The following is an 8,613-nucleotide window of genomic DNA, read 5'->3' on the forward strand; positions in this document are numbered from 1 at the left end:
CCTTTTCCAAAGAGATTTGGTGACTTATTTTTATACAAACCATTATTAATTTCAGAATGACTTCAGTTTATACAGTTCTGAAAAACAGGGTTTTGCTTTAAAAAAAAGAAGATGGGGCTCTGGGTGGCTCAGTTGGTTGGGCATCTGGCTCTTGATTTCGGCTCAGGACATGATCCTAGGGTCGTGGGATTGAACCCCACATTGGGCTCTGTGCTGAGTGTGGAGCCTGCTTGAGATTCTCTCTCTCCCCCTCCCTCTGCCCCTCTCCCCTGCTTGGGTGCTCTCTCTCTCTCTCTCTCAAAATAAAATAAAATAAAATAAAATAAAATAAAATAAAATAGAGGAGAGACTGAATATGTAAATTTTGGAGAAGCAGAATTAGTGGATTTGGGGTTACATGGGGAAAGACTTCCTATAAGAGAATTTGAACACAGTACTACTGACAGAGGGGTTCATGTTAATGCTGCCTGGATTTTCCCCTGATGGACCGGGACCTATCTGTGCTTTGCACTCACCACTGCACCCCCAGCACCCAGAGGAGTGATCGAGGCTCAGTGAGTATTTGCTGAATGAATGAGGACATGAGTCAGCCTGTCTGCTGGGATAACTCGGCGCCAGCAGGCTTCAGATGCGCTGGCAGTTTTGGAATACCCGGGTGGTTGGGATTCTCTTCTTTGCCGATCTCATCACTTTCCACACTTAGATTCTTGCCACTGCTGAGGGGAAGAGTTTGCTTTCTCTTTCCTGCCCATCAAGCCCGTTTTAATGAGCTGTTCCTGTTCAGCTGTCTTCCGGCAATAAAGTCATTTCCTCTTCCTTAAACTGTTGGTGCCCAAGGCTGAATGCCTTGGTGACTTCACTTGTTCATCAGGACTCACTGATGTCAGGTCTATACCAGCCCTCTCACTCGGCCGCCTACAGATGTTGCGTTTCCCCATGGCCTACCGGAGCACACGACCGGGCTCTGTTTTGTTGTACTGAACGACGGTGTGTGGTGTGTGTCTTAGGAGGGAGGGGGAGGGTCTGGATGAGGGAGTGACGGGCACGAGAGGCAGCCGGCATGGAACATCGGAGCAGGCGCTCACTCCCGGAGGCCTCCCTCACCTCATCCCGGGCCCAGCTCTGGGAGGAGAGGGGGCAGTTGTGTGTGAGGGTGACTGTGTGCGTGTGAGTGTGAGTATGTGAGTGTGAAAACGAGTGTGCGCCAGTGTGTGAGAGCTTGGGTGTGAGTATGACTGTGCATGTGGGTGTGTGAGTGTGAGCACGAGTGTGCATCAGTGAGAGTGTATGAGTGTGGGTGTGAGTTTGAGTGTGAGTGTGGTAAGTCTCTGAGCAGGAGCACAGCTGTGTGAACGTGAGCACGAGTGCTCATCAGTGTGTGAGAACACGGGTGTGAGTATGAGTGTGAGTGTGGGTAAGGGTGTGAGAGTGAGCATGTGTCAGCATGAGTCTGCATCAGTGTGTGAGAGCCCGAGTGTGAGTGTAAGTGTGGGGAGGGATGTGAGTGCAAGCGCGTGTGAACATGCGTGTGCACCAGCGTGTGAGAGCATGGATGTGAATTTGAGTGTGAATGCGGGTAAGTATCTGAGCAGGAGCACAGCTGTGTGAACGTGAGCACGAGTGTGCATCAGTGTGTGAGAGCCTGGGTGTGACTATGACTGTGCGTGTACATACGGGAGCCTGAGCATGTGGGAGCACGAGTGTGCATTGGTGAGTGTGTGTGAGAGTAGCGAGTACGGGATCGAACAATGGGATCGAAAGTGAGAGCCAGACGCACGTCGGTTCCGCCAGCACTCGCAGGGTGGGTCTCCACACACCGCATGTGCTCAGGTGGAAAACAATCTGAATTATAAGGTGATACCTTATCTTTCCGGTGGGAAGAGCTAAAAAAAAAAATATGCAAGTTAGGCCAACTTGAATATATAAACTTTTATAGGCGTAGATGCCAAATGTCTGCTTTAAACATAATTTACCTTAATTGTACAAGAGTCTTAAATCTTGGGTGACGTTTTGCTCTTTGCCTTTAAAAACAATTCTATCAGGTGACCTCCGCAAGAATTTAAAACTAGCAGTTTCTTCGTATTGCAATGGAAATGATAATAACGGTGTATGATTTGTAGGGTCGTTGTGAGGGTTAAAACATTTGATGCAAAGCAAGGACTTAGGGCAGTGCCTGCCTGGTACGTTGCGAGGGCTCCACCAAGGGCTGAGGCAAGAATGCGCATGTGGGCGAGCGAGTTGCTAGCCCGGGTCTCATCCAGGCTGAGTTTTGCTCTTCAAAGTACACAAACCTCATACTAGGCAAGACAATAGGGATGTGAAAATTTGGGCTACTTTCTCCTTTCCTTTAGGAGGGGTAAATTTTGAGATAAACAATCTTGCCTTCTCTTTGATCAGATCTAGTAACTGTCAGGTAACTGTCACCGACTCCACATTTGAAAAGACCTGTACTGGGGCACTTGGGTGGCTCAGTCGGTTCAGTGTCCGACTTCGGCTCTGGGCATGACCTCACAGTTTGTGGGTTCGAGCCCCGCGTCGGGCTCTGTGCTGACAGCTCAGAGCCTGGAGCTTGCTTCGGATTCTGTGTCTCCCTCGCTCTGTGCCCCTCCCCAGCTTGTGCATACTCTCTCTCTTTCTCTCAAAAATAAATAAATAAACATTAAAAAATTTTTTTAAAAAGACCTGCATTCAAATTTCAGTGGAAGGGTCTAGAAATGTAAGGCGAATTGAGGCTATGGAAAAAGGCACTTGAGAGACAAAGCGTCTAGAAAATAACAATAACTGTGCAAATAAGACTGCTTTGTTTTTTAAATTTTTTCACGCCTTTGAGCACAGTTTTTTCCCTGTTCTCACTTTTTCCCAAACCAGAAGCCTGTTTCATTACGGTCTTCACTTTGCTCTTCAAGACTGAGTGACTTTAGGTGCGTTTAATTCAACTGGATTTATTCGAGAAGCTCAAGAACTAATTTATTTATTCTATTTATTTTTACAGCATGCCCATTACCCAGGGATTCTGGGCACATATAAATGATATGCTTGGGATTGGCAAACAGGAACTGGTGATAAATGGACAGGGAGCAGACCGTCTGAAAGCATTAGTCAAAAGGACTCTTCCCTTCCAGAAATGCTTGGTTAAGCAGGTTGGTCTTGCAGTTTTCTTGGATCTTGACATTTTATGTGCACGTTGCTTGCCCGTTTTTTGACACACACAACAAGCACAGCGAGGTCCCTGGGTGGAGGTGGGGCAGCCAGAGAGGAGCCCCCAGCAGGGCAATGAGTGGGACCCAGAGGCAGGGGGTGGGCCTCCCCCCTGACCTCCGCAACCATTGTGCAAAGGCCCGGGCTCTGTCCCCTGGAGGTCTATTTTGCAACTCACGAAGGGGAGGATTCTGGGGCGGAGGATTCTGCACGTTCTCAAAAGGTCACGTAGTTTCAACCCAGGTTCAAGCAGAAAAAATCAAAGATACCGGTCCTCACTTGAGGGGAGGTCAGGAGCACACTGAAGAGGAACCCAAACTGAAGATCTCTTAAGTCCTGCTCAGGAGAAAAGCACAAATAGTCACATGATCAAAGAGGAACCAGAATGTTGTTTTGTCTGTTTTGGTTAATTCTCTCCTCAGCTGAGGAGACCCATTGGACACCACACTGTCCCTGGCATTTGCTGTCAGCCTTTGAGTAGGTCACCTCATCTTTCCAGGCTTCTGTTTCCTTATCTAAAAAAGGAGGAAGCTGGCCTGCAGTAGAGGTTTTCAGAGAATGTTTCCTGGGAGGCCTGGGGGACACCAGTGGAGGGCAAGAGGAGGACTGGGAAGGTGCCAACCATATTTCTGTCTGGTAAAAGGAATTCTATCGGAAGAAATAAACTTGAAAGTCACTTTTCTTGGGGCGCCTGGGTGGCTCAGTCAGTTAAGCGTCCGACTTTGGCTCCGGTCATGATCTCACAGCTCATGGGTTCGAGCCCCATATTGGGCTGTGTACTGACAACTCAGAGCTTGGAGCCTGCTTCGGATTCTGTGTCTCCCTCTCCCTGCCCGCAACCCGCCCCCCCCCCCAGCCCCCCAGCCCTGCTCTCTCTCAAAAATAAACGTTTTTTTAAAAAAAGAAAATCGGGGCGCCTGGGTGGCTCAGTCGGTTGGGCGGCCGACTTTGGCTCAGGTCACGATCTCGCGATCCGTGAGTTCGAGCCCTGCGTGGGGCTCTGGGCTGATGGCTCAGAGCCTGGAGCCTGCTTTCAATTCTGTGTCTCCCTCTCTCTCTGCCCCTCCCCCGTTCATGCTCTGTCTCTCTCTGTCTCAAAAATAAATAAAACGTTAAAAAAAATTAAAAAAAAAAAAAGAAAATCACTTTCCTTGACAAATTCTAAGGAGATTTCTGCCTTTTCTCTAGCCAATCTTTTCCCACTAATTTGTTTGACCCTAATTTGGGTCTAAACTTGAGGTGTGGGCAACCTCTCCCACGGGGGTTCAGGAAAAGATTGCCAACATAGTCTTCTTTAAAGCTGTTCTCCTGGGGCACCTGGGTGGCTCAGTTGGTTAAGCGTCTGACCCTTGACTTCAGCTCAGGTCATGATCTCGCAGCTTGTGGGTTCGAGCCCTGCATCAGACTCTGTGCTGACTGTTCAGAGCCTGCTTGGGATTCTCTCTCTCCCTATCTCTCTGCCCCTCCCCGGGTCTCTCTCTCTCTCAAAATAACAAATAAACTCAAAAAAAAAAAAAAAAAAAAAAAAAAGCTGTTCTCCCTACCAGGTGATTGTGGGGGTTGTGCCCAGAGGCTATTTGTCATTTTTACAGAGTTTGATGAGAGAAAGTGGCTGATTTTAAAGAAGCAGCTTCAAAACCTTGTGGTTTTGAATGTGCCACTCAGCCCAAAGTGCTCTCTAAATGGAAAAAAATTATTACAGCAGGACTAATCTCTTTTTACAGCAATAAAACGCAGACCCAGTCATATAAATACAGCGGTGGAACCAGCCAGATTTAACTCTGAATGGAAAATGTTTTCAGCAAATAGGTCTGGGAGCCTCAAATAAATGACAGACTTAGCAAGAGGTAGAAGATGTGACTTTGCCCTTTTGAAGGCACTCACTCGTGTTTGGGACGCAGGCGTATGGAGACGCCAAACAGAATCAGTGTGTGTTAATGAGCTAAACAAGGCTCACCTCCCAGCCTCCACAGATGGTGGAGAAGCCTGAAAGCAAATTAAGCCTAAATGGGTCACCAAATGCTTTTTGGTTCTTCTTAGTGATCAAGACGGATCTTCACGGCCCCATCGGCCTTTCTATCTAACCCAGAGATTTTGCAGATTTTACCCCGGCAGCGGGAAGGAGGCGAAGTCACCCTGTGAGGTGCGCCACAGATCCTTGTGATTCACTGTGCCAGCGCTGTGTGTATGGGTAAGTGGACTCACCACTTAAAAAACAAACCAGAAACAGCCCTGCATTCCTTCCCCTTTGCTGGGCCATTTGTATCTAGATCAATGACTCCAAGAAGTCTACAGTTCACTAAAAGTTTTGGCTTTCTTTGACATTTTCCGTTCCCCTGACCAATAACCCGTTGTCAAACTGACTTTCATTTTGGGGGGATGCATAAACAGGGAATTTGTTTTGAGCTGTTGACGTCATGGGGTGCGGGCAGGGGGGACACCTGGTCCAGGATAAGGTTTGGGTGTAAGCTCAGGCTTCACAGCTAGTTCTCTGTGTAGCCTTGGGAAAAATGAATTCACCTCCCTGGACCTCAGTCTCTGCGTTTGTAAAACGAGGACGGTAAAACCTAGCACCTTGCACAGATAATTTAGGGCTCACACTTGTGAAGATGCTTCAAAAATATGAAAAATATAACATGTATTAATGAAATGCTTCAGTTAACAGTAAATGCTCATTAAATACCTGTTAAAGCAGTGGCTATAGACTAAAAACATAGGAGCACCTGGCTGGCTCAGTCGGTAGAACAGGTGACTCTTGATCTCAGGGTCATGAGTTCAAGTCCCACACTGGGTGTAGAGATTACTTAGGAAAATAAAATCTTAAAAAATAGACTAAAAAAAAATGAAGCATAGAATTTGTTTATTTTTCTTTGACATTCTTATGGCCACTGCCCTGGTTTTAAAGCTCATCGGGAGATTCCAGTAGATTCTTGGCTAATGTCCCTGCCTTCTCTGCTTTATCTCTACTAACCACTTGAATAGTTTGTTTAAGTTTATTTATTTATTTATTTTGAGAGAGAGAGAGAGAGAGAGAGAGAAAGAAAGAGAGAGAGAGAGAGAGAGCACACACATGAGCAGGGAAGAGGCAGAGAGAGAGAATCCCAAGTAGGCTCCCCACGGTCAGCACAGAGCCTGAACCAAGGCTCGATCTCATGAACCATGAGATCAGGACTTGGGCCAAGATCAAGCTTCAGACGCTTATCTGACTGAGCCAGCCAGGCACCCCCTACTACCCACTTCGTATACTCTTCACCAATGCTAGCATGAGCTTTCGAAAACCACAGATCTCTGAGCATGCCCCTCTCCTGGTTAAACCCTTTACTGGCTTGGTCCCGTCAATAAGACCAGGGTCCCCAAACCTTAGCATCACACGCAGGGGTCCTCACTCCTCCCCGCACCTACCTCTCCAACTCCAGCAGCGTTTAAGGATTTCAAATGTCCCCTGAATGCAATTGTCCGTACAGTGTCTCTCTTTCCCTTCCCGGTGTGGCTGGGAACTTCTCAATATTCTAGCCTTGATGTCGTATAGGCCGGGAAGCTTTTCTGACCCTCCGAGAGAGGGTTCATCCGTCCCTCCTCTGTGATACCTGGTATCTTACGTACCTTTCTTCTTGTGAAAGGCACTATCATGGAACTCGTTGGCTTACATACCTCTGTCTCCTACTGGACTGTGACCTGCCTGTGGGGAGGGGCCTAACTTAGTTCCTGTGTATAAGGGGTCTGTAGAGAGCCTTCTCACTTGTATCTTTTCTCGCACCTGTACTTCTCGAACAGTGCTTGGCTATCGAAAAAGTTGACACTCTTGAGGCTCGTGAGTGGCATGTCAGAATTTCTGCCCCTACGCTGAATGGCCTTGTTCAGTGGCTTAGATCCCTCCTTGCCATCTACGCCTGCCCTGTTCCTTCTTCTCGCTTTTCCTTCTTTCCTTTCAGATATTTCTGTCAACTTCCCTGCTGAGAGTTGTCTCTGTGATCCTGTCATGTCAGGTGTCCTCTAGCCCCAAACTTCACTATGACCGCCGTGAATGGGACCCGAACAGGGAGCCGTGCCAGGGCTCTGTGGCAGCTTTATCTTCTGATAGTCCCTGGTCCCTGAGCAGCCCCCGGTTAACCAGTAGGCCACAAGAACTTATTTAAAGATATTATTTAGAATACGCACGCACAGATATAAAATCAGCCCCAAGTTAAGTTTCCAAAACGTTTAAATGACTAAAACTGCTCCGAATGAATGGCTCCTACTGTGTTGTATATCACATGGGATATTAGCCTACATACGAATTACTATTCTCCAGGCTTTTCGTGTGAGAACTCTAGGGCACGGAAAGGTTAAGCAGCATTGCTAGAATCATACAATAGTTGATGGTGTTGTCAAAATTCAAATCCAGGCAGTCTGAAAACCATAGATTTGGATAATCAGGATCCTTTCTTTTCGAGAGAGAATTAAAGCTTTGAATGGTGCACACGTAGGTGGTTTTTGTGCTAAAAATATTACACTCTTGGTATATATTTACCACTCAAATGGGGGAAAGTGGTGAAGGAAACAGGGGGAGCGGAACAAAATAAAAAGGAAATGAGATATTTGCAACAGCATGGCTGGACCTTGAAACGTTATGCTTCGTGAAATAGGCCGGACCCGGAAGGACAACTATTGCATGATTTTGCTTATGTGAAGTGTGCAGAGACGGAAAGCGTGATAGAGGTTCCTGGGGGCTGGTGGGGAGGGAGGGAGAGAGGGAGAGGCATTGTTTAGTGAGTAAACAGTTTCTGTTGGGAATGACGAAAACGCTCTGGAAATGGACGGCGGTGGTGGTTACACAACATTGCAAACGTACCTAACGTCACGGAGCCGCACGCTTCAAAACGGTACGAAGGGTACATGTTATGTACATACGACTGCAAGAAAAAATAAAATACGAAGCAAGGTAGCAGTTGTATAATCCTGGACAACAGCTTCCTCTTGAGGCAGCCGAAGAGGCCTGACGTGTGATTGAGGGCTCTGCCATTTGCTCTCAGCAAATAGAATTTAATTACTCACGGCCACCCCCCCCTCTTCCGCAGCCCTTCAGTGTGGCAGCGGTTCAGGACCATTACTGTTGACAGAGCAAAATTAAGTATCGGGGGGGGGGGGGGGGGAGGGAGTATACATTTCCTCTTCAAAATTAAGGAATTATGCAAAGTAGATGTGCTCTACCTAACGTCACTTTAATCAGAGCTAACCATATCCTGCACCCAGGAAAAGTGGAGTCTCCTGAAATGCAAAGGGTCGTCTCGAGCCTCCCGCCTGGCCGACCTAGGTCAACAGGTGCCACGCTGCAGCCCAGTCCAGCCAGAAACTGTTCTATCTGACCTGCCAGAGTGTTTGCCTGAGTGGCCAGCAGGTTAAAATCTGGCCATTTCTTACAAATGCGGGCTTCTA

General features: G+C 47.5%; 1 long non-coding RNA gene across 2 annotated transcripts; it reads right to left on the reverse strand.

The window, feature by feature from the left end:
- Window positions 1-2,926: 2,926 nt before the first annotated feature.
- Window positions 2,927-6,800, reverse strand: LOC121032858 (uncharacterized). 2 transcript variants are annotated; one of them, XR_005791560.1, is made up of 3 exons: window positions 6,601-6,800; window positions 3,377-3,534; window positions 2,927-3,229 (listed from the first exon to the last, which is right to left on the reverse strand). It is a non-coding gene; the product is annotated as an uncharacterized LOC121032858 (long non-coding RNA). The 2 variants fall into 2 exon arrangements; XR_005791559.1 differs by lacking the exon at window positions 6,601-6,800 and adding an exon at window positions 4,516-4,533.
- Window positions 6,801-8,613: the final 1,813 nt, after the last annotated feature.

Source organism: Herpailurus yagouaroundi, unplaced genomic scaffold (genome assembly GCF_014898765.1).
Source record: "Herpailurus yagouaroundi ecotype Mexico unplaced genomic scaffold, PumYag 142, whole genome shotgun sequence".
Taxonomy (NCBI): Eukaryota; Metazoa; Chordata; class Mammalia; order Carnivora; family Felidae; genus Herpailurus; species Herpailurus yagouaroundi.